Here is a 26308-nt window from a genome sequence, read left to right as displayed (position 1 = left end):
GGGGACACTAAAATATTTTTTCCACATAGACTGCCATAAAAAATAACTGGCCTCTCTGACTTTCAATCCCTATTCACTTGACTCATTTCTGGTTCTCTGAGTAATGTTCCTAAAGATTATACTGGCTCTTTTATTTCTTTAAAATTTACAAAAACACTTATTTGTACAAAAGGAATGATATGTGATCCAATAAAAACAGACTATTTAAAAATAAATGAAGACAGCCACAAATTAAAGATTTAATTCATAAAATTCAAAACTGTAATCTATCAACCATCATCTCAACAAATTAGAAAATGCTATAAATTATCTTTGTGCTCTATTTATTTTGTGGTAGATGCATGCAAATATTATGTTGGTGCCATTAATCCCATTTTGAATTTTATCACAGGCTAAAAGAGCTTGCATAAAGGAAAACAGGCTTGAGAGTTGTCCATTCATCAAAAAGACTATGTACCGTAGCTGCTTTTCTATATTGAAGTTTGCTCTGTTTGCATACTTTTAGGCTTGAAATCTGTGATTAAATGCTACATTCTTTTCATTAGCTAGCAGTGGTGTAAGTTATAAAACTGGGTCTGGTTCAAAACAATGGTACTTTGAAAAAATGAATTCAAATCTGTGAAACGACAGTTATAATATACAAAGAGTGATTTTTATAGATTTTAAAAAGGTTTCATATACAGAAGTATTCTAGTAGAGCTTATAGGAATCAAGAATATTTTTACATACTCTCATTCTTTGTCTGTTAGAAATTATGCATGCTTTTTGATACTACCTTGACAGTATGTGAACGATCCTAGTAGAATTCTTGGCATACATCATGGGCTCAGTATTTCCCCACTTCCTTTGCCTGCCTGCTTTTCTTTCTCCCTTCCTCCCTTTCTTTCTCTTTTCCTCTCTCTTCCCATCAGGACCACTACATTTCAATGGAGTCTTGCCTCATTACTCCAGTTAAAACCTACCACTTACCTCCTAACTGCCACTGAACATACCTAATGGCCTAGAATTAAGTTACGTTATGAATTTTATTTTGAAATCTCTTTTGGAATTCTCTAACATATAAATATTAACCTCTCTAGAAATAATATGTCTATTGAAGTTAGCTCATCAACAGATTTTGCACATTTCAAACTGGCTATCATTTTTAAAATAGGTGTATAATATTATACCCATATCAGCCTCTAAAACCATTTTTAAAACAAAGATAAAATGTTTATGTCATACAAATTTTTACAAAAAGGAATAAACAAAGAAACAAATATACATAAAAAATTCAATGGGCACATATCTTTCTTAAATGCCATCATTTCACAAGGAAATTTTACGAAATAAAAATGAATTGCTGTATATTTTTTCACTAACTGTAGAGTGACTATGGTTTTCCCATGGGTTTTACTTATATTCTCCAAGCTGAAATAAGTCAAAAGCAAATAATTCAAGAAAATATTTGTTTTTTATGGTTCGTAAATCACTTAAATTTAGTTTATAATATATTTCCTTGAATTATAGAATTGGCTGATTTAGCCTTTCACCAGAAACCTTTATTTAACCATTAACACTATGAATGCCTTCACATAGGCAACCAATCTCTTTCCTCTGAAATATTGTAAAAGCTATCTGAATGATCTCCATGCTTGCACAGGCGGCTCCAACCATCCCTACTCTGTCAAGCGGCAAGAGTGGTCCTTTTACAATATGCCAGATATTTCACTCCTCTGCTCAAAGCCTCCCAATTACCTACAAGGCCCCCTTCAAACTTCACAAGGCTCTCCATGGTCAGGCTCCCTCATACCTCTCTGATTTCATCTCCCACCACGCCCCTCACTCAGGCCACTTCAGCCACAAGGGCCTCCTCACTGTTCCTGAAAAACTTCTACCCGCATGCTTTGCGTCTCTGCTGCCTCAGGATCTTCTTCTAGATATTCTGTGGCCAGCTTTCTGAGCAAATCTCTGAGCAAGCGTTACCTTATTAGACAAGATCTTCCTGACCTTCCAATCTAAAATAACACCTCTCACCGCTCTTTCTCTCCTTTGCCCCACTTTGGTAGTTTGTGGGTTTTTATATCGTTATAGTTTATTTCTTCATTTATTTATTGTCTAAGGATTGTCTATTGTATTGCCTCCTCTCCTTAGAACGTAAGTTTCATAAGAGCAAGGACTCTGCTTGTCCATTAGCTTAACTTCAAAGTCTAGAACTGTGCCTGACCCATAGTTGACACAAATTAAATATATATATATATTTCTAATATATATGTATATATACACTCTCCTTTGTTATAGGTCTGTAGGCCTATTATAAAAAATAAAGACAAATATAAATTATTACATAAAAAGCATTTATTATGTTAGCTATGCCACTCCATTTCATATTCTTTACTATGCAATGAATGTCTTTTTTCTTTCCACTCAAACATAAGCTCTTTGAAGGAAGGGGTTGGTTACATCTACTCAATGTTAGTGTTTCCTACAACACCAAGTACATGACTTATATTTTATCAAACAATAAATATCTATTGAATGTTGAAGGAACATATTTTTAAAATTATTTTTGTGATTGACAATTATAATGCAGTCAGGGATATTGTGAATCTTCTTCCATTTTTACCAATATGGCAGTCTATTTAGCTAGACTATTATTTTGATATATAATATATAGCTATTTTGATGTGTACCTTCTCTTTCATAAGAATAGAGAATTCACACATCTTATGATAAATTTCAGTCGCTTTGAAAAAATGAATTCAGGAATAATTTATGAAATTTCTTGTTAAAGATAAAAAATGACATATTTTGTTATCTAGAATTCTAATTTGGTAAAATATGATTGCCAATGTCCAGATAATCATCATTTTGCTATTTATCTATTAGCCAAAAGCAGCATTTGCTTTGTTTCAACCATATGTTCTTTTCATTTTGCTCTATAACAATCTTGTTTTTGTTCATTCATTGGAGCTGGCAGATAACTCTAAGGGTATGAATTCTGAAGCCAATTCAGCGTTAACTTTATATCCATGACCAATGTCAAATCTGAACTCTATCTAAGAGAAATGTTGAGTAATCTCACGTTAATCTTCTCTGTCCCTGCTCTGACTAGCAGTAATGAACAAGGCTTGATTGGAAACCTCAGTAGATTTCCATCGTCCTATAGAGTTTGCTTTTGAAAGAAACCACTCTATGGATTTATCCCGTCCCTAAGTCAGGCTGCTGTGGCTCAACAATATTTGAAAAGTTTTCATACGCCCTGTCATTAAAGAAATCCTTGACTCATGGTGTCAGGAATGTAAGTGGGTTCAACCATCATACTGGTAAAAACTAGTTCTCCAGATAATTTTTATTTATCTACATATCTTGACATTGTACTGATTCACCATTTTTCAAAATAGTTAGGAAAGGTAATACATAATTAAAAACTTTAAAACAATTTATTTTCAACCACATTTAAAACAAAAACATACTACTCTCTTGAAGAGAATAAACAGACTTATGCATGATTTTAAAATCACATTTAAAATAAAAATAGTTGACATAAATATTTTTATTGCGCAGATGTTATGCCATAACAAAGAAAAATTCATAGGATATTACTTTTTGTCTGTTATAATACCAAAGAAATTAAATGTTGAATTAAAAAATAATATCCTTACCCTGTGTTGCATAAACCTTGAATGATGGTAATCAACCATGATGCGTGACTAAGGCACACATCTGTCCATATGATTTATGACAGAATATAATCAGACAATAAGCTCTCCAGTTTTTCAAGCACTATAGTTCATTGTAAGAAAGGATCATATTAAGCATAGAAGTAAGGAAGTATTTTTCATTTATCCTATTTCTGCAGGATTCTTTCCACTTCTTTCTCCCCAAATTTACTCTCTTTTACTCATTGAATGCTGCAAGTACCCCCTTGTGAACTTCCACTCAGGAAATGACATGATTTCTTCTCGTCAGAGAAATGTTTTCTTTTCATACGTGTGTTCTGCTTTAGGGGAATGTGGTCTGTCTGTCATACTTGGCATACTTGGTTATGCGGTGATTAATGCCCAAAGAACATATAGATTAAGAGACTTGTGATAATGAATATTAGCAAACTTTAGCAGCCACACCACAGTGAATTCTATCTTTGGAAGAGAGGATCAAGCTCTCTTGAGTATGATGCCTTTGATTGACATAATATTACAGTACAGAGAAAAATGCACAATTTTTTAAATTATCAATCTATAGCTAATCTTCAGAGATCATTAAAAGAAAAGTCTTAGCCTTATTGCTAACACTTATTAAGCATTTAATTATATTCAGCATTTGATGACATTTGTTTAAAGATTTGTTTAATCGTTATTACAACCTGACAAGGATTGTACTATTTCCTTCACTTTACAGGCGTGGAAACTGAGGCTAGAGTTGTAGTCATTTGCCAAAGTTTGCCCAATGGGTAAAAATGGTGGAGTCAAGTTTCCAATCTAAGCAGGTGACCCTGACTGCCATGCTCATAACTGCCAGACTCCTCTGTCCTAGTGTTAGGAACTGAGTCCCTTTTCCGATGCAATCTCCTTCTGGAAGCACCTACTGAGTTTAAATGTGACTGATGCAAGTTCTCATTTTTCAAAATCCTCAAAGAATTTTTTTGCATCTTTCTTAAAATATGTATATTTTCCTTGAATATAATTAAAATACAAATGATGATGATGATAATAGTGGGATTATTTTATTGAGAGTTTATTTTTTAGAGGCATTTGTTTTACATGTACTAACTCATTTACCCTCACAAAAGCACTATGAGGTAGATGAGAATACTATCCACATTTTACATGTGATTAAACTAAGGTCACACAACTAATTAGTTACAGAGCAATGATTTGAATGCAGGCAGTCTGATCTCAGAACATATTTTCTTAAAAATTATTGTCTTATCATTATTGCTGGATCGTGCAGTGGAGAAAGACAGTGCTTTATGGAGATCTGGAGACTTTCCTAAAGTAGTATCTCAACATTTTAATTTTAATGATAATTGTACCCCACTTTGTTTCAGAAATCATGTAAATGTAACTTAGGAAAAAATACAATAAAGAGCACTTTTATGAATTAAGAAATATTTGTTGAGTTAAATATGTAATAGTATGGTTAGAATAGCCATAATATAAAAATAAAGATTATGAGATGAGATTAGAGTTATCAATTAGAATTGGCCTTATAAACTGTCTGTTTTCCTCCATAGATTACATTGAAACCTTTTGGTTTTATCTAGGTAAACTGAAATTTCGGAAAATGCAATTGTTAATCATAATAAAACTCCTAAAGTCAACAATTAAGACTAAAATTCAGCTAAATATATATTTGACTAATGTTAGGTAATTCTCCAGTGTTAATGGCCACTATGTATTTAGCACACCTGTGGTACAGACATTCTCATATCTTATCATTGAATCTTCACAATAATCCTGAATGGCAATCATAAGCATACTCATTTTGCAGAAGAAAAAAAATGGAGGCACAGAGGGATTAAGTAACCTGCACTACGGTAACATAGCAAGTAAATTGGAAAACTCCATCTGTTTTCAAATCTCCTAATTTCTTACTACATCGCAACACTTCATCCTGTATAATACCTCTTACAATTAAATAATTATACACAGTTTATCTTTTTTTGTGTGTGAGGAAGATTCATGTTGAGCTAACATTGGTTGCCAATCCTCCTCTTTTTTGTGCTTGAGGAAGATTGGCCCTGAGCTGACATCCATGCCAATCTTCCTCCACTTTGCATGCAGGATGCCTCCACGGCATGGCTGATGAGTGGAGTAGGGCTGTACCTGGGATCCGAGCCTGAGGAACCCTGGCTGCCGTAGCGGAGTGTGTGGAACTTTACCCACTCAGCCACGAGGCTGGCCTCACAGTCTGTCTTTTTACTGTGAAATAAAACTGCTCTGTGCCCGATCTTAATTTATAAAAGTGACTGAGTGACAACAAGGAAAGATCAATGCCATTGAAAGAAAAGTTTAATGCTATTCACAGTTCCCCTAGAAAGATAAGCATGGCATACCACACAGGGCCACAGGAGGAATACCAAGTTTTGGTCAAGATGTAGAAGCAGGAGTGAGGGGAAAGACTCAGGACAGAGCCTTTAACGGGCTTCCTGCAGGAGAGGCAATATAGGGCAGAGCAAGAAGTATAGGATTGGCTAGTTTGAATAATTCTGACAGACTTTGGGCTATAGGGATAGTCTCTAGTTGCCTGCTAATTGGCCTTGGGTTGATTTAGAGCAAGGAAGTTATTAACTTGATGTGTGAGAGTTAGATAAGAAGATAGGGGGGGGTACTGCCTTGGATCTGCAAGTCTGTACATGAAAGATGTGTTCCAGGCAAGCTGTTCACCAGCCCTGGGAGGCGCAGTATCTCCCTGAGTCTGTAAGCTCCCCTCGAAATGTCAAAACATCTTTAGATACAGAAAATAGAAAAGAAAGTTAATACAATAACCCACATACAGAAAAATCATTAATTTACTTGTAAAATATGTAATAGACTTCCCTTCTACGAAGCAAGTGACTTGAGATCCCTAAGCTGTTTATTTCTGCAAAAGAATTGTATTTCCCTTTTACTTTTTATAAATAATTCTGTATATCCAAGTACATGCATTTAATAGTATAAGTAGCTGATGTTAGTAATATGAAATTTACAATTTTGCTAGCAATAAGAAACAACTTCTCGGATTTCTTTAATAAACTTTAAGAAATTCTCCTTGGGAGGGATTCCTACTAAAATTTAGCAACTTGTTTAGTGCGCTGGAAGGAGCATATCATTTTTACTTTATAAAGATAGATTAAGCATAAAATCTATAGACAGAGGATAAAAATGTTAATACATCATAATACCCGGAAAGAACAAATTATTCTCTTATGAGAGCAAGAGGATATAAATTTGTATTCCCTGTTAAGTATTGTTAGGACTAAAGGTATAATACACATTACCAAATGGTCTTGATACCTGGTTGCGCATCAGTGATTCCATAACCATAATAATAGCACAGACCCAGGAAACAAGAAAGAGAATAGAGTTGGGAATGATACCAGACATGGTAAGAGAAAAGTGGTTCAACTGAAGTCCTTTTTGCCAACTGGGTTCTTGATTTGTATTCACCTACTAGGGAGCTTTACTATTTTCATGACTTTGGCAGTCTCGTAAAGTCTATGAAATTCTTGCAATGATTTTTTTTTTTAAAGATTGGCACCTGAGCTAACAACTGTTGCCAATCTTTTTTTTTTCCCCTTCCCAAAACCCCTCAGTGCATAGTTGTATATTCTAGTTGTGAGCGCCTCTGGTTGTGCTATGTGGGATGCCACCTCAGCATGGCCTGATGAGCGGTGCCACGTCCGTGCCCAGGATCTGAACCAGGGAAACCCTGGGCTGCCGAAGTGGAGTGCACGAACTTAACTACTCAGCCATGGGGCTGGCCCCTAGAATGACATAAGAATATTGAAAAGAATAGATTTCTGATTTAGTAATACATGCCCTTTTAATGAAATCATTAAGTAAGAAGATCTAGTAGAACATCTGATAATACCACAATTTGAAAGAAGCGAGAGTCTAAGTGACATTGTAAGATTTCTGAAAGAAAAATAATGTGATATAAGAATTATCCTCGTCAGCCTACTCCCCAAGACTAACGACATTGTTAAAATTTCACCATGCGTTTGTGAGACACATACATAGTGACATGGGAAATTTACATCTGAGTTTCCTTTTAGAAATGATTCAATTAGAATCACAAGTTTTGTGACAAATCTGTGAGGGACTACTGAAACAGTGGATACTATTCTTTTCAAACTTTATTTGTCCTGTTATATATCTCACACTTATAATAAGATAAATAAATAAAATACAAATAACAATTAGAAAAATATTTGTAGCATATATAAAGAACAAAGGATAAAGATCCATAAAATATAAAGAGATGTTACAAATCAATGAGAAACAGACAACCAGTAGAAAACGGATGAAGGGTATGACTAGGTGATTTACAGAAGAAGAAATGCAAGGATATATATAAAGCACATATAAAAATATGCTCCACTTACCTATTAAGCAATGAATTATTTTTTCACCAATGGGATTAGTCAAAATTTAAATATTAATAGTGTATAGTGTTGATGAGATTATGTGGGAAAGGGCATTTTATGTTTTGTTGATGGAGTGCAATTTGGAAAACCTAAACTCTGCCTTTGGAAGATATTTTGGCAATATTTACCTAATTACATGTAATAACTATTTGCTTGATCAATTTCACTCAGAAATCTCTCCTGCAAAAATACTCTCACATAATTATACGTAAACTAAAACAACTTATCTGTCAATTAGTTGAAGTATCCTTAAACTGTAAATGGCATTTGTATTCTATGGAATAATATGTAACAGTTAAAAAGAATGAAGTAGGTTTTTATTTATTACAGCTTTTTTTTTTTGAGGAAGATTAGCCCTGAGCCAGCATCTGTTCCCATCTTCCTCTATTTTATATGTGGTACACCTGCCATGGCATAGCTTGATAAGCAGTGTGTACACCCACGCCTGGGATCTGAACTAGCGAATCCTGGGCCACCAAAGTGGAGCACGTGAACTTAACTGCTATGCCACTAGGCCAGGCCCTTTGGTTACTACTTTTTAATGATCTGCACGACATGTTATGTTAAAAAATAAAAGCATGGTGTTAAACACACAGGTATAGTATAACTATTTTTATGGAAAAAAGCCCAAATATTTAGATAAATATGTGGAGAAAGATCTAGAAGGATGTACTCGAAACTCTTACTCAATGAGGAGTAACTGGAAGGGTGGAGGAAACTTTTACTTTTTCATATATTCTGCCCAATTTGAAAAAAATATATATGTGATTTCTTTTGGTGATACAGTCACAGGTACTGCTAATACCACTGTGGTTTGTTACCTACCTTCATAAATGAAGGGATTGAAAAATTTCAGTTAAAACTTACTAAAAATAATTTTTTTTTCCAATCCAAGTTCATCGATCACCTGAATTTTACGCTAGATTCTTGGTGGTCTGTGAAGCCCTGGTTGAAAGCTTTGGGATCCTTAGAAATTTCTTCTCATGAAGTTAAGGAAATGGTTCTGTCAGTAAAGTATGTCATTGACACTGTCTGCTTCTTTACTTGCTGCCCCCTTCCAGCTTGTTGCCCCCTCTACTTACTTTATCTCAGAAAAACCAATTTCATTTGTATTTTTGACAAAAATTGCCAAGAACTTTGTCAGGGCCTAACATCAATAAGCTGAGCACTCTGTGGTCTATCTACCCTTCCAGCTTCCCTTCTCCCACTAAATGTCTCTGGTCAAAATATTGAAGTTAAAAGGCCACAGAGCCTAAGAACTGAGTCTTTGCAATCAGGTCAATTAATCCTTTAATATCAATTCTGTCATTGATTATCTGTGTTCATTGACCTTTCTCTCCCTCAATTTTCTTACCTGTAAAGTGAATCAGAAATACTTAACTAGCTGAAATCTTGTCAGAGTTAAGAATAGCTAATTGATGTAAAGTGCTTTGAACAGCCTTTGGGTTATAGCAAATGCCCAGTAATAGTAGCTATTGTTATCCTTACCTCTGGGATTTGGTGGCTGATATATGATAAATTACTATACTAATCATCACCTATGTGATGAAGAGACTTGAAATCCCTTGAAATTAGGATTAATATTTTATTCAGCCCTGTTTATTTTTATTATCTGGTGAGTGTGTAACATATGTGACAATTTTTTACATAAATATATTTAAGCAATACATTCCAAACACCCAATCTAAATGTAGACTGATGATTTCTAAGTGGTTCTATTTCAAGCAAGTCAGTTTAGTTGATATCTGGGTCTGGTAGTATTGTATCCTGTCACAGAATTCACATAGAGGTGCGATAAAGGTGGCTATAAAAAAGCGTTATTGAGCAATAAAAGTCCCTTTATGCTAACTGCCCCATTTGTTCTATTCTACATATCTTATTGGATGCGAAAAGAAAGACATCATTTATTCACACAATAATGATAAGAACAGCTTTTAATGATTTCTTTATTTAAACTTTGTTTCAAAATTCAATAAAATAATTTCAAATCATTTTTATTAACAATTAATTGGTGATTATCAATTTGGTATTAACATTTAACAACTAAAGAAAGCAGTCTAAATATGGAAAATCCATATTTCTATTTTTTAAATGCTATCAATGTTTAAAATCATAGCAATTTCATAGTAAATGCCGAGGAATTAGTTATCGCTTATTCAATTTAATGTATGAGGACAGGGAGGCTCAGCTATAACCTAAAAGCCATTTGATGAACAACTTGTTTCACTTCTTTCATAATTCATGCTTTGTTTCTTTCACTCTGTAAAAATGTAGCAAATGTCTTTGATCAATTGATTTTTAAGAATTGAATATACTTTTTCAAATAATATTTATTTCAAAGCTTATTTAGAAACCAGGCATTTTTAATACAATTTTGCAGTTTTGGGACTTCCTGAAGTAGTTGCATGTTCATGGAGTTTTTCCTAAGAAATTCTGTCCACCAGAGAACAGTTATTTCAGTTAAATAATTTATTGGCAACTCAGCGACCATAATAACTGACAAAATATGTTGAGACAAGGAGTAGTCAAGTATAGTAAATGTGAAATGTACTGGGAATTTTAGAACAGGAAGAGCATATGCAAGGAAAAATGAAGGATAATACCTATAAAATAATAAGATTGTATTTGTTTTTAATATTTTTAAGCTGAAAAACTAGTGATATTTAGGTTAAAAGCAATTTTATTAAAATGTGAGTTAAAACTAAAGGAGTAAAACTATGCTATAACAAAGCTCTATGCAAAAAAAGAAGTATCAGCCTATTACCTTTTACACCTAGATAGGGTGAGAGACAAAAATCAATGAACTGTGAGAGAGTATGCTGTCACTAAATACACAAGATCAATGGGTAACTATAATATAGCCCATATTTAATTTTCCATACAAAACACTCTTCTCTCTAGCAAATCAAGGCAAAACTGAGGAAATTAAATGAAGAGAAAGAAATAAAAGTGCATTCTTAGGTTTAGTGTTTTAACAATCACCATCAGTGACCCAGTTTTGTTTTGTCTTTTTCCCTTCCAAGGAAAGAATCTATACATTACTTTCACAAGTTTTGTATGAAAGTCCCTCAAGGCTACATGTGACAAATGCTTCTTTGGGACAAATGTAGCCTGAGGGCTAGAAAGAGTTTTTAGGGTCCAAAAGCTGAATCTCACATTAATATGGAGAAGTGTCCTATTAGGATGACGGGTACCAGCTATAGTAGAACTTCCTAATGTGTGAAATTATTTTCTGCTGGTATCACGAGCTTTGTCCTGGGCGAACTGGTTTATTTGGAGCCTGCAACTTGTGAAAGCTTCACCTTTTCCATTTTTAGAAAATGTTAGGCAGCAAAAAGCTTTTTGACAAACTGCAGATGCTGCAGAGTTTAATCACTTTGATTGTGGGCATCTCACTGCCTCTCCTTGTCCCTTATTTTATTTGAACACTAGCAGTTTTAGAAAAATTTTCTGCTACTGGATTATAGTTTTAAGATAAAGTAAAAGGATCTGATTCTGGAAGATTAAATATCTGCCTTCAGGAAAACATCAGCAAGTAACAGCAAAGAAGACTCACAGGAGCTTCAAAATGGTAACTCTCTGTGTCTTTCTGCCGCTCAACGTTTCCAAGTATACTTTTAATGTATAACCGAGCACACCTCTGTTATCTGGTTAATGGCTGATGTGATATGGTGGTCTGTACTCTGTATGATGCAAAAACAAAGGAGTTAGCGAATTTTTAGTTTGTGTACCTACATTCTGTATGCTGTGAAATAAGTCCTTGTCTCAGTTTAAGGATTTAAAATTATTATTATTTGAAAATATTAACTGATTCACTCCAAATAGTTCTTCATATCAGTGCTTATTTTGGTTTTAATTTGGTTACAATCATTCTGAAAATTAAAAATGGACCACCTAACTTAAGGCAGTGGTCTTTCTAATTCAAACAATTTTATCTCAGTTAACTTCTCTCAAAGGGAAATGAAAAAATATGAGAAGATGGTAAAAAAAAATGTTTAGTTTGAAATCAGGAGCACTTTTTAAAATAAATAACAAAAGAAAAAAATGAAGTAGAGAAAAAGGACCCAAAAGTACAACAATGAAAAGAAAAAAATTAGTAGTACAAAAATAACCAAGAGGGAGTAATCCCTACAGTTTTAACCAATGCATATACTTAAATTGAGTAGTCAGATTATTGGGCGAGTTTATAGTTGAAAATTAATAGCCTCAAAATGATTTGATATTGTAAGATATGGGTATCAGAGAAAGCTATTTGAATGGGATTAAAATGTTCTCTCAAAATTTTTTGAAGTATTGCTATAGAGAAATCTGAAAGATTTGCTAAGTTTACTTATTTATGACAAGAATATCTAGTTGATTGCTTTTATCAGTATCCTTTGGGGTTTTTTTGTATTATTGTATCACATTAAGAATAAATTGTGAGAAAAACTGCAGTCACCAAAGATTGCTTACATAATTGTTTAGAAGGAGATAAACCTGCTACGAGACTGGTTTTAACAGAGACAATTTAGATGATTTCTCATTATTTGTTTCTCTCCTATGATTTTATGACTTAATAATTGTAGCTGGTATTTTAAAAGCAGAGTTCACAATTGTGTCTATTATTATTGTGCCAATCCTCCAAGGAGAATAGAAAGTGTATAGACTTTCGTTTCTTGGAGTCTCTACTCCATGGGGCTTATGTCTCCAGTGGTGGTGTCATTAATAAAAACAGAGGCTTCAAAAGTTAAAAATACCTGGAGAAGAATAGTTCACATCCTCTCCACCCTAATGGTCTATATTTGCATATTTTACCTGAGCAGTGAGCTGAAATTTACTGATTACATTTATACATCTTTACATTTCGACTTGATATGATGCTTTGGAGTCTTCTGCAGTCTGATTGTGGCAATTTTGATTACCCATTCGGAAATGAATGTCTTACTGATCCAATCCCATCGGCTAGAACAGTTAGTAGAAAATCATTTCATAACAAACAAAAAACTTCTCCAGATATTATTCTTTTCAGTTAGATGTTATTTACTTGTTCCCTATAATTGTATAGTACCGTGAAGGATTTATTATGAGATTAAAACAAATCAACTACTTATTCCATTAGTGTTGAATTGTTCTTTTCTTCATTTTATAGTCAGAGAAAATCAGCTTTTACTCAAAAAAAAGGCTTTCTGACTAAGTCTTGTCTGCCAATTCCCTGAATTCCAGCTGTACTAAGGTAGACAGGCCACAAAAAGAGGCCTCTCGAAAGCGGACATTGCTTGGCTGTGCAAAGGGGACTTTTGTCTCTGACATTCTGTTTGCTCTACACCTTTGGATTCTGTGCACTTTCTGTTGTATTGTTGAATCAGTGGGGCTACACGAAGTGGTACTATGCTAACAAATGATTTCAACATCTAGGTGGCTTTATAATAACAAAGTTGACATATTGCACTTTTTGTATGTCCATCATGGGACAGTTTAGGCTATGCTCCATCATTCCAAATAAAGAAGCAGACCCTATCTGAGATATACTAATCTCATGATAGAAGAAAAGAACAAGGGCAGAACCATGAGCTGGCTTTTAAAGCTTCTGCTCAGATGTGGCACATGTTACTTGCAGTTACACGTCATTGCCCAAAACAAGTCATATGATTATGTATAAAGTCAAGGATACTGGACTCTAATTCTCCTACGGGTGCTGGCCCAGCAGGGAGTAGCAGCACTCTTGACAATAATACAATCTACCAAAGTCTAGTCACAAATATTCCCTTCCCTCTCTTACACACGCAAAAGTCCCATCTAATCACAGCATCAGATTCAAAGGCTAGAACCTCATGATAGCCCAGATGAGGATCTTAATCTGAAGAACTAGGAGTTAAAAGGACCTTTTATATACTCTATCCCTCTCCTCCCAGCCCCCACCACACACACACACACACACACACACACACACACACACATTTCTAACACATGACGGAACAGCAAGATACTTTTAATCAGAAAGGGGAAGAAATGAGGCACAAAGCAGTCACTGTGTAGATCATAGCAACTCTGAAATGATAGTGGGCATGACCCTCTCCTGATTATGGGGAATGTTTTGAATTAGTCCCCAGGTCTGAGGCCTGTGAGCCATTGCCTAGCGTATTATTCTCTCTCACCTTTAGCTCTGGCCTCTGGCAAATCTTTGTCATTATTCTCCCTCCTTGGCATTCTCTGGAGAGGGCATTGTAGAACACTACCCCCTGCAGGCTAACCAGATTTCTTCTCTTAATTTTACTGCCAGTACAAATTTGGGAGACCTAAAGTTTATTTCAAATCTTGGACACTCACATTTTTCTTTTATTTCAGGCTGATGGTTCATTTGGTTGTACAACTTTCTTAAAACATAGTAGGCTTTTTATTTCTAGTATTTTATTTTATTCATCACAAGCATGCACCAACAACCACACCCGTGATTTTCACTCCAAGCCTAGATACCTTGAGCTTACTGGGCTTCTAGAAGACTCATATCCCTTTTTTATTCTATTTTTTCTGAGCTGTTCTGACCAAAGGAAAGTATTTACTAGCTACTACCTTAATTAGTGCAGAGATTTTAACAAAGGAGTGAAAGTCACATCCTTGATTTGCTCTGTGCTACGAGCTGAGTTGTAGTCAGCTTTTGTGACTCAAACTTTTCCACAGTTTTATCCTTTACCAGTTAGAGACAAGAAACTTCCACCTTTCAATGCTGCAAGGCCTATAATTTCCAGAAAAATCTCTGTTTCTGTTGACTTTGCTTACAAACTGGCCTATATGAACCTAGGCCTGACAGTAACTCAGAGGCACAGCTAGTTTAGAACATTATCTACTTCCCACGTTATTGCAGTTCACAGCTTTACCAAATGCTTCTCCATTGCCTTACATGAGTCACCATCTTTCCGACCTCCAATAAATAGTTTCTTATCACCTACTGTTTGATCTCAAAGCTGATACCATATAATTTAGATTTTTGTTACTATAGTACTTTATTTCAAAGCACCAAATTCCATCTCAATTAGCATAGGCTAAGTTATGCTGAGGTTATTAATAGCCCTACAATAAGAATAAAAATTTTTATATCACTTACATTATACACATATATCTTCTGTGATGGTTTCAGCTCTGCTCTGTTGTTTTGTACGCAAACGTAAGAATTAGCTTGTTTCCCAGGAAAAAGAGTGATGCAGAACCACACTGTGGCCCCTATAGCTTCTGCTCAGACATAGCCCATGTCCTTTCCACTCACATTTTATTTGCCAAGCAAGTTATGTTGTCAAGCCTGAGGTCAAAGGAATGGGAAGTATCCTCCTGATGTGGAGGCACACTCCATAAAATTTCTACATTTTTTGCGTTTAATAAGGCAATCTTACACATTTTTCTTAGAAGAGACAATGCTTGAAGGTCGTAGAATTTGGAGTTATATGACTGAGACCTGCTTACTGAGTACACAGCAGAACCTCCTTATCATAACGTTCTTTCACTTTCTGCGACTTCAGTTAGATGTGGTCAAGCACAGTCTGAAAATATTAAATGGAAAATTCCAGAAATAAATAACTTGTAAGTTTTAAATAGCCGGCCATTCTGAGTAGCATGATAAAATTTCATGCCACTCCTCTCTCCGTCCCACTTGGGACATGAATCATCCCCTTGTCCAATGTACCCATACTGTGTACACTACCTGCCTGTTAGTCATTTAGTAACCATCTAGGTTAAGAGATCAACTGTTGCGGTATCATAGTGCTTGTGTTCAAGTGACCCATTTTTACTTAATAAAGGCCCCAAAGCACAAGAGTAGTGATGCTGGCGATTCAGATATGCCAAAGAGTAGCCGTAAAGCGCTTCCTTTAAGTGAAGAGATGAAAGTTCTCCACTAAATAAGAAAAAAAATTGTATGCTAAGATCTATGGTAACTTATCTTACAGTATATTATTATAATTGTTTTATGTTATTATTGTTATTGTTGTTAGTCTCTTACTGTGCCTAATTGATAAATTAAACTTTATCATAGGTATGGATGTATAGGAAAAAACAGTATATATAGGGTTTCAGGCATCCACTGGGGGTCTTAGAATGTACCTGCCGTGGATAATGGGGGTCTACTGACTAACATGCCAGTTGCTTGATGTTTTTGAGTAATCACTTTTTGTTTTTATTTTCCTAATGGAGCTAATAATGCTGATGTTGCTTATAAACACTTGTCTCATTGATATAACTAAAATGAGCATAATATAGATATCTGGTTCATTAATATATTAGATACTCATTGGGAAAAAAATAGAATGCCTTGTAATATGCAGTGTACAAGGTTCCTAAACATATGCCTGTGATTTTTATTTACCTAATATTTTCAAGGAATTAAATCATAGATTTATAACAATCTCTGTCTTAACTAAAATTTTGCTTTTTATCTAATTGCAAAATTAGATAGATTCACTCAGTGAATTCTCAGAGTTTTAATAAACACGACTATCAAAATGTCTTAGGCCAGGTCTAGAATGAACACGAGAAGCTATGGGACACACTTTTGAAGGGTAGAAAAGTTGGTTGTTATATTTGTGAAAAAGACTCTCTCCTTACTCATCATAAGCACACAACTGGGAACACAGCATACACTTCTAGACCTTTCTATCACAAACTCACTCATCAAGCACAGTTTTATCTATTACCTTAAGTGTAAGAAAAACAAAACAGTTTTTTAACATGCAATTTAAAGAATGGAAGCTTACTGTTAAAATATTTGAGATCACAGGAAAGGACAATAAGTAATTAATTTGATTTATTCCCAAATAAGTGTGAATCATTATTTTTGTTTCTACAGAATTGCAAAAATAAATAGCTTAAGTGAGAGGACTTATAAACTTATAGTTTCATTCTCCATAAAATTTCTACATTTTCTACTCTCAAAATTGGATTTTTTTGATGTAGACAGCAATAGAACTTGAGAGAAAATAAGTATTCAAAAGTATATTGCAGCTGATATTCTATAAAAATATTGATAAATTGTTATTTAATTACATGAATACTTAATTAAGGTCCAGCGTAGTCAAATAGACCTGATATTTTATTCATAATGTTTCAAACATATACATGGCAAATAACTTTAGAATAGGAGGTATTGCAAATATCAGGAAGCTTCAAAAAAATGTTTGTACCAATAATGTTTATAACTATGATTAAGAAATAATAGAAAGATTCCAAGCCTTCTAAGGAATCATATATATTCAGAACAAGGAATTACATATATTTAGAATAGGTGGAGCGCTTATGTTCAGAAGGAAATAGAGACTCCAGAAATTTTGGTGGTACTAAGCACTTGGGTGATTTAAGTTTAAAGTTTATCTAATTAAAACATAACAAAGTATGCACAAATCAGCTAAGGATTCTCCAAAGAGAGAGAGAGAGAGAGAGAGAGAGAGTGTGTGTGTGTGTGTACACACACATGCATACATGTGCATGTGTTTTGCATATATTATATATTAATAGTGTATATTTTACAAAGTGCATATGAATTAAATATATAATATATACACTATGAATGAAAGTTTACAAGATAGCATTATTAACATATGAGTAAACTCAAACATTTAAGCTGTAGGTGATTAGTTCTGTAATAGTTCATAGAATTTCTGTTTATTTTCAAAGCAGAAATTGATTTCAGTGTAATTTTTTTAAAAAGCTTTAGGAATTATCTGTTACCATTGGGGTTCTTTCCATGACCTTTTAATGACCTAAAACTGTCCCAAGAAATTTGTGCAGGCTGATTTAAAGTCTGTCGACAAAGACACTGGGAAGTTTATTTAAGGAGATAATTGTTCAGAAGAGCCTTAAACTAAGGACAATGCTGTAATTTTCTATTTGTATATACTTTGTAATCTCATTGAAAAGTAAAATGATGAAGTTACTTTGTAATCTCACTAAAAAATAAAAATGATGTTTTAGATTTAGGTCTCTGCTAAATTTGAGACAATCAATGACAGCTTGGAGTTTAGAAACTGCTTACTTGAAGGAGAGATGCCATGCAAATATTTTGATCAGATTATGCTTATTTTCGGCCTATGTCAGAACTGGTCTAAGACTGGATGATACAAACCTGTTTTACGTCTTTTGAAGCCCTGGGTGTCATTTCTTTCTTTTGGTCACCTCATCTCATAGCATTTCAAATATATTAAATTTAGCTTTGTCCCACATTAAGAATTTTTTTATTTTAAAAATTTGAAAGAACTTCACATACTTGCCCTTTTATTTCATTATCATTTTCCAGGATTTTTTTCAACAACTACTATGCATTTTGGAGGATACTTGGTGAGTAAGAGAATCTTAACTATCAAAAGTTTTCAATTTAACAATTAATAAAGCTGAGAGGTTAAATTTAACAAGCATTTAGTTAAGTATTCCTTAATTTCTGATTTGCATCGTTTTTCATATTCTGGAAGCCATTTAATTTTTCACAACTTAAATATTTTTCTGGGACCTTGAAAAGTGTATGTTTTTTCCCTGAGGCGTTTGCTTTAGCGCTTAATGACATATCAGCCTCAGTTGTGTGTACCCTAAGTCTTGAGGATGCATCTTTAACACTTTGTTCATAGACTTGGGGCCCTGAACACCCTGTAGTCTGACTTGGATTTTTACTTCTATGCTTCCTAAGCATTCAGTACATACGACCATCATTATATTCATCACATTATACTGCAATCATTAATTTAGTTGTCTGACTCTCTCTGTAACATAAAATAAAGGAGGAGGGAACACATTCATTCAATTATTCAAATATGTACATTCATTCAAATATATACATTCACTTAATATACTCATTATATAAATTTGAATGCTACCCTTTGCCAGGCATTGTTCTCTTCAGTTGGAATATAGGGGTAAAGAAAAAGCAAGTGTCTGCTCCCTGGAGGTTCTATTTTAGCTGCATGCCTAATTTAATTTTGCACCTAAAGCATTGCCTGACATAGTGGATATGTTTAATAAATACTTTTAAGTGTATTAATAAATGAATAAAATATGGAAATTGTGTAATTAAACATAAGAACATTTGAAGTTACTTAAATTTACCCACTTTACTACAATTTAGATATTCAGGACAACACATATCTTCAAGATATTTGAAATGTAATACATCTACTAATTCTAATCAAAATGAGTTGGAATTCTGTATCATAGATGAAATTAAACCCAAATTGATTAGTTTTTATTTTATTCATATTTACTTCTCAAATTACCTCTTCTTCTCACTCTCTCATGAAAGACAGAGAGAAGGGGAGATGGAGGCAAGAAAGGAGAAAGAGAGAGAGAGGTTAAATTTGGAATGAACTTTTCTAGAAATATTAATGACAGTTTTAAGTTTTTCCAATCAATTTGCTATGTTATTTTTAAAGAAAATGACCAATTTAAATTTCAATTCAGCCAACTCCTAGTAAATCATTGCTTAGTGAAAACAAGTACAACAGAAAGTAGAATGTTACATTTCTTCTTGGTACATCCCTGTAGAAACTAGCAGACATCAGATTTATCAAAGTTACAACTCCTTTAGAGTTTCCAGGAGAACACCAGGATCAAAGAAAAGAAATAGATAAGAGAAAGAATTACAATTTGCTTGCAATAGGAGTTTCTCATTTAAGTTTCACTTGTTACTATCATTTTAGAACAAGTTAAAATTATGCTGGTTAGGAATCTTTACCTGACACTAATGGAACCTCTTTTGATAGATTTTGTGTTGGAAAATTATATGGTGTGAATTGAAAAAAGGAACTCTCAGATATTTTATATCTGCAGGTGCCTGCTTGGCTCATGTAATCTTCCCAAAGATAGGGGGAAAAACTCTTCTGTGCCAGAAGCTTCTCTACATTATCAGAGAAGACGTGTGTTTTCATTCTGTCAAATAAATATATTTTAGTCATAGTTATAACTATTGAATTAAACAATACTATATGTGTTAGAGGAAATTTTTTTGATCAACATGATGGTTGCATTGTGGTCAATTTGAAAAAGAGATAAATGAAGTAGTAAAACTTCCATTGTGTTAAGTAAGCTGTTTTAATTATATTATCTTTAGCTTTTTTTTTTTTAACAATAATTTGATTTGACCAATGTGTTATTGTTAACTAGAAAATTGTGTTCATAGCATGGATTTTTACCAATGTTTGTTGTATATTTCCTTATCAGTTCAAATTTGTTTTTGGTTATGACCATATCATATTTTGCCTCTCCACCTCCCTCCTATCACTCTTCCTTCACTCTTTACTCACTGACTTTATTGGTGTTTCTGGAATATCTGTGCATAATCTTGCCTCAGGGCCTTTGTATGTATTGCTCCTTTGATCTTGAATACTCTTTCCCAAGATACCCACATAGTTTCCTCCTTCAGATCTCAGGTAAAATGTCACCAACTCAGAGAGGACTTCCCTGACCACCCCAAGCAAATTAGTACCCAATCACCTTCTAGCCTCTTATTTTATAGTGCTTACCATTGCCTGACATTGTGTTATGAATTTGTATATTATTTGGCTTATTGTTTGTATAAAATTTATGCGCTTTAATTTGTGTAAAAGTTATGTGCTAAAATAGTGCCTGGCACATAGTAATTAATAAATATTTATTGATTTAATGATAAATATCTATAGGAGTTAGAGACAAACAAACCAGTTAAAGTTTATTGAGCTGTTCATGAAACAGAACACTTGTAACATCAGGATAAGAGAAAAGTCAAAAATATAAAAAACAGTCTTTATATTTGGAACAAAACTTCCCTTTCTTTAGGCTTGCGGTAGTAGAAGTCAAGGGGAGATCAGAATGCTGACGTATTCTGATCCACTCCTCTGCTGGCCTCTAGGTCTTCATATGCAGAAGATTCAACCACATTCTAGGAGGCTACCATCAGTGGGGCTCAAGAGATTGGCAATGTGCTCAGAATAAGTTGACCTCTAGACTGGCCATAAGATGCCTTCTGTGTGAGTAAAAAGGAAGCCCACATGTGGTGTCTACAGGCCACCACTGATGGGGTCAAGGGAGAAAGACAACCCCTGTGCTAGCCTAAAGTTGTTCATCAGAAGTCAGGAGGAATTCACACATCCTTTGCTGGGTCAGAGATCACTGTCATCCCTGAAACCCTGAACGCTCCTGACAAGACCTCACAACCACCTCTCTGGCCACACTGATACTCACAGCCTCATCACTATGGTTTGTCTTGGGAAAATCAGGATTTGACTTGTCATACCTGCTTTCTTGTTTTATGTCAATGACCAAAAGGAACGCAGAACTTCTAAGTTATTCCTGATTCTCAAAACTTTCCTCCCCATTCTGGAATCCTCTCTGTTTCCTGATATCCTTTCACCACGCTCTCTGGAACTCACCAACAAAGCCGCTTTATCTTCAACCACTTTTTGTATTTTCCCCTTATCTTCTCTCTAAATGACGCCTGATTCTTCCCTGATGACTCTGCTTCTCATGCCAGCTTTCAAGAGATGGCTATTTCCCTACCACACCATTGCCATCACTGAGATTGGAGGTGGGATAATGTTCTCTTTGCTCCTTAATGTCACATCCAGAGCAGTTTCTTTCCTCCTCTCTAAAACTGCCCAACTGTGATCTCATGAATTAGTAGATACAACTTGCTATACCTCTTTATAGAAGTCTTCCACCAACCTCTGGTCACTTCCCCACTTCCTTTAAGATTTTAGCTTTAGGTTACTGTCACTCTCTCCAACTCCATTCTTGTCATATAGTATGCTAATTTCAGTATCCACATAGATGAGTCTTCAAAAGCACTAGCCTCTGAGTTACTTGACTCCTCTCCCCGAAAGACCTTGTTTTCCACTTTATCAGTGCCATGGAATAATTTCACCATCTTGTGATGCATGTATCTGAGGAATATTTAACATGATATTAACATTTGAGTTTCAATGTTTGCATATATGCCTGGGGTAATAGATTATCTGTTTATTTACCTATACATGTGGCATAAATTCTTTTACTTAAATCAACTCTTTAAATTTTCTTTAATCCTATCACATAGAAAGGGATCCAACAAAAGCATGCTGTCTAAATGCATGTAAGATAATATACTCTGTTTCTCAAAAATATAGTAATATAAAAATATTCTATATTCATCAAAGATTTGCAGTCAAAAAAGGGATTGCAAATAATTCAGAATCTATATTACTGTAGTTTTTATTGACTTAAATAAGATTAATGTTATTTAATAAGGTTAATACTCAGCTAATGACTCTCCATTGCATAATTTTTTGGCTAAATTACATGTTTTCCGAAATGAGATAATATTAAGTCTTTGGTGCAGATTTGAATTGTCTTTATTTTGTTTTCTAAATTGTTTTAATTATTTATTCAAATATGAAATAGTGTATGATCAACGTTACAAAGCATCTATTTTAGTAAAATAAAATTATTCAAGGTATGTTTTTAATCTCATATTTGAAAAGATTCAGTTATTTAAAATTTCTATTTACTTTTCATGTATGCTATCTTTTCTTTATTCAGGAAAAAAACCCACTTTTGTTAAGGTGAAATCTGGGTGCATGCTAGCAGTGCCATGAAATTCCTGCTTAGTTGAGTTGTTGACGTGAGTCTTTCATCAGCAGCAGTGAAAAATGTTAACGACATCAAAACGTTATGGACAAATCAATAAGAGTGTGTTAGAATTTCCACTAATTCTCAGATAAATCAGTTATTCTTTAGCACAGTCAGAAGCTGAATAATGAATTACTTCAGAATACCTCAGATCCAATTAGTGATTACCAATTGTAATTTGTTTGAAGGAGCCAGAGTGAAATGTTTGTCAAATTCAATGTCTGCCTCTTCTAATAGCTTTTTCCTTCCTACATTACATTCTCCCATGCAAAGTATTAAGGTTGTTTGAAGAAATTTATACTGACTTTTAATTTAGTGAAGCACCTGTTAATTGATTGCTAATTGTTTGGTTTATATTCTAAGAATGAACTTGTTTATTTTTATAGGGTACTTAAAGTGTCAAGGTATTTAAAATAACCAGTTGGACTAAACAAACGTACCTCAGGAATTAAGAATTTTTCCTGGAAGGAGGTAAGAGATTTCAAAATATGAACACGTTTGCATGTTAATAAGTTTTGGTGAAAATTTAGATATACTAGTACATTTCTTTGGCATATAATTTAGAAGATAATATTTAAATATTCAGGGAACTTTCTGTTTTCACTTATATAGTTTTCTATTCTATGGAATGATTTGGATATATGAGAGGGCTACAACATTTCAAAAAAATAATTTGTAGGGAAGCCACATTGCCACTTCAAAATGTGGATAGCAAATGTTTGGCTTTTTTTGTCTTCCTACTTAGGAATTAGACTGGGTTGGCCATGTTCCCCTGGAGCCACAGAGCAGAGGTAACTGGTGTGGGGGAAGATTGCCATCCAGAAAGATCTTTTGGTTAGGCTGGCCCTTCTACATTTCCCGGACCACATATGGTTACTATCAACTAGAATCCGTGCAAAAGCTTGAGTGCCAAGCACAGAGGGAGGAGTCAGTTTTTAGTGGGTTACCCTATCTTAATTTTGACCTGAGATGTGAGACTGAAATTTTACGCTTAAAGTAATTACAGTTAAGAAATCTGAATGTATACATATATTATTTTTTAAGTCCTCTTTATTCCTAAAGATTCCTTTCTGAAGTAGGTAGAAAATTTAGCAGTTATTAGGTTTACCATTCCACTGTGTTATATAAATTGCTATTAGAAGGAATAAACAAAGGAATTAAAACTTAAAGATATATGAGTAGTGTATGGGACTGGTAAGAAAAGAAAGACTGAATTTAAATGTTTTTTTCCCTTATGGATTTTTGAGTAGAATAAAATTCATTTATCAATTTTATTTTGATTTTTATTTTAGTAAAACTATAGAGTTCCCAATTTTATTGAGTCTCTTTGGATTTAGTTAGATGATTCTCTCTATTTAATGTGAAGAAATGCTTTTTTCCCTAGGTTTTTCATATTTAGTGTCCAGAAAAATAAGATTTTTTGTGAAAACTATTTATATTATAATTGCTATATGTAAACATCACTTACATACACAAATCACTTATGACATAAGGTGAAAATTCACTGTTTTGAGATCTACATTGAAGTTGTTACTGTTAATATCAGGTCAATATATATTTTTAATTTTTTACAGGGACATGTCTCATATCTTTAGTATTGGTAGGGCAGTAAATACTTCAAAATGTGACTCTAGTGTTGCCAGTTCCCCGATACATGCATATACATATATATACATCCATTATAAACATATATACACTTATATATATGTATATATATATATATATATATACACTTATATATACATACATATATACACTTACATATATGTAGCCATTAATGGGCTAGAATAATATTTAGCCTTCCACAACACTAATTTCCTGGATGCTATTTTTCATTAGTGCATCATATGCACAAATACTAAACATTTGCTTTCTTTTTCAGCAAATAAGAACCTTCTGATTTTCCAATTACAGTTGCCTCATAGGACACCAATAAAAAAGGCCAGGTTCACAAAGTGAATATCGTGGGCACTAATTAAAATCTGTTCCAAATTTATAAAGGCCAAAGTCATACATAGACTTGGTTTCAACATCATTGCCCTCATTGCCTTTTAAGGTATACTTGAAAATCACGCCAATTTTTCAAAATTAGTTTATAAAACCCTCAACAGTCCACATGGATGAGTCTTAAATCACTGAATATAATTAACAATGTATCCATCAGGTTGAAATGGGATAGTGAATAGTAGTCAACTAATGAATATTTATAGAAGTTGGAGTAGCAAATTTGACTAAAATCTGATGAAATTTACTTCCAGATACTCCACCTAACAGAACTATTGGCAGAACTGAATTTATGCTTCTAGACTTTGAATAATTCAAATACAAAGTAGGGTAGATAAATATAAGCTTGTTGGAAAATGTGATCTGGCCATACCAATTGGGAGCCTTGAGACCTGTTTCTTGTCAATGTCCATTTCAGTGACAGAGCTACTCTCTCTCTTGGTTTCTCCCTTTATATTAACATAGATAACTTGGAGGAGAATTATTGGCATGTCAAATGTGTTATGATATATTTAATATAAATAATTACCTAAAAGAGTAGATAATATATTTTGCTTGTCCTGCTAATTTTGTTATTTAATGGCTTATTTGCTTAGGGAATGCCAAGATCCATGACACATTTTTTTCCCTCTCCTGAATCTGACAATAGTTCTGCAATTATTGACTGTTTCCTAGACATGGCTCCATATATGTTTGATTCTAAACAAATTCTAGATTGAATATATATAATACCTTACTAGGAAGCTCATGACAAAGATTTCAGGCATTCATTAAAAAAGTAGAAGGCAATTAAAAAAGACTGTAGTTTAAAAGGATGTACTGATTTTGGAAGAGAGGAAAATGAGATAAAATGCCACATTAACTAAAAAGGAAAATTGAAAATATGTGGATGAGAAGGAAGAAGAAGATACAAATCAATATGCTAAGAAGATCGAGTAGTATGTATTAATTTGGTATTCCATTCAAGGTTCATAATTTTATGACTACTGAATAACTTTGGTCTCTTTCATAAGGAAGTGGTCTCATATACTAGAATGAAATTACACTTCAGAACTCACATAGTTCTGAATTTCTAAGCTGAATCACTGTGTGACATTGATAAAATTCCTCTGCCTTATTTAATATTCTCATTCATCTATTGGGATTAGTGATATCTAATTTTACTTGCTTACAATCTTTACATATTTTGAAATATTGTGTGATTTTTGAAAAATTGAATTTTGTAATGTACAATATAGTTTTCCTTTATTTGAATACTTTTCAAACTACCTTTTCCTTATTTTATTTTTCAAAAGGATTTTACTTTTTATGGTTAAGTATGAGTCTTATATTTTTACTCTATATTATAATCTTTTTAGGTGAAAAATATTTTTTCTTCTTTATGCCTTCCCCTACCCTGCAGTTTAAGGGACAGACAATATTTATTTAGTTAGTGACTGAAAGAAAAAATAAGAACCTTTTTAGGTGAGGAAGATTTGCCCTGAGCTAACATCTGTTGCCAGTCTTTCTCTTTTTTTTGCTTGAGAAAGATTGGCTCTGAGCTAACATCTATGGCAGTCTTCCTCTATTTTGCATGTGGGTTGCTGCCACAGCATGGCTTTATGAGTG

General features: G+C 33.7%; 1 protein-coding gene across 2 annotated transcripts in view; it reads left to right on the top strand.

Annotated features, from left to right (window-relative positions):
• Window positions 1-26308, top strand: part of SEMA3A (semaphorin 3A) — a 450731-nt gene that overhangs the window by 114659 nt on the left and 309764 nt on the right. For both annotated transcript variants that reach the window (XM_070617315.1, XM_070617316.1), the window contains one exon: window positions 23083-23167. The gene's annotated coding sequence lies outside the window, so the exon portion shown is untranslated. The remainder of the gene's footprint in view (window positions 1-23082; window positions 23168-26308) is intronic.

This window comes from Equus przewalskii, chromosome 4 (genome assembly GCF_037783145.1).
Source record: "Equus przewalskii isolate Varuska chromosome 4, EquPr2, whole genome shotgun sequence".
NCBI lineage: Eukaryota > Metazoa > Chordata > Mammalia > Perissodactyla > Equidae > Equus > Equus przewalskii.
Note: the sequence above shows the minus strand (reverse complement) of the source record. Positions and strands in the feature narration are given on the sequence as shown.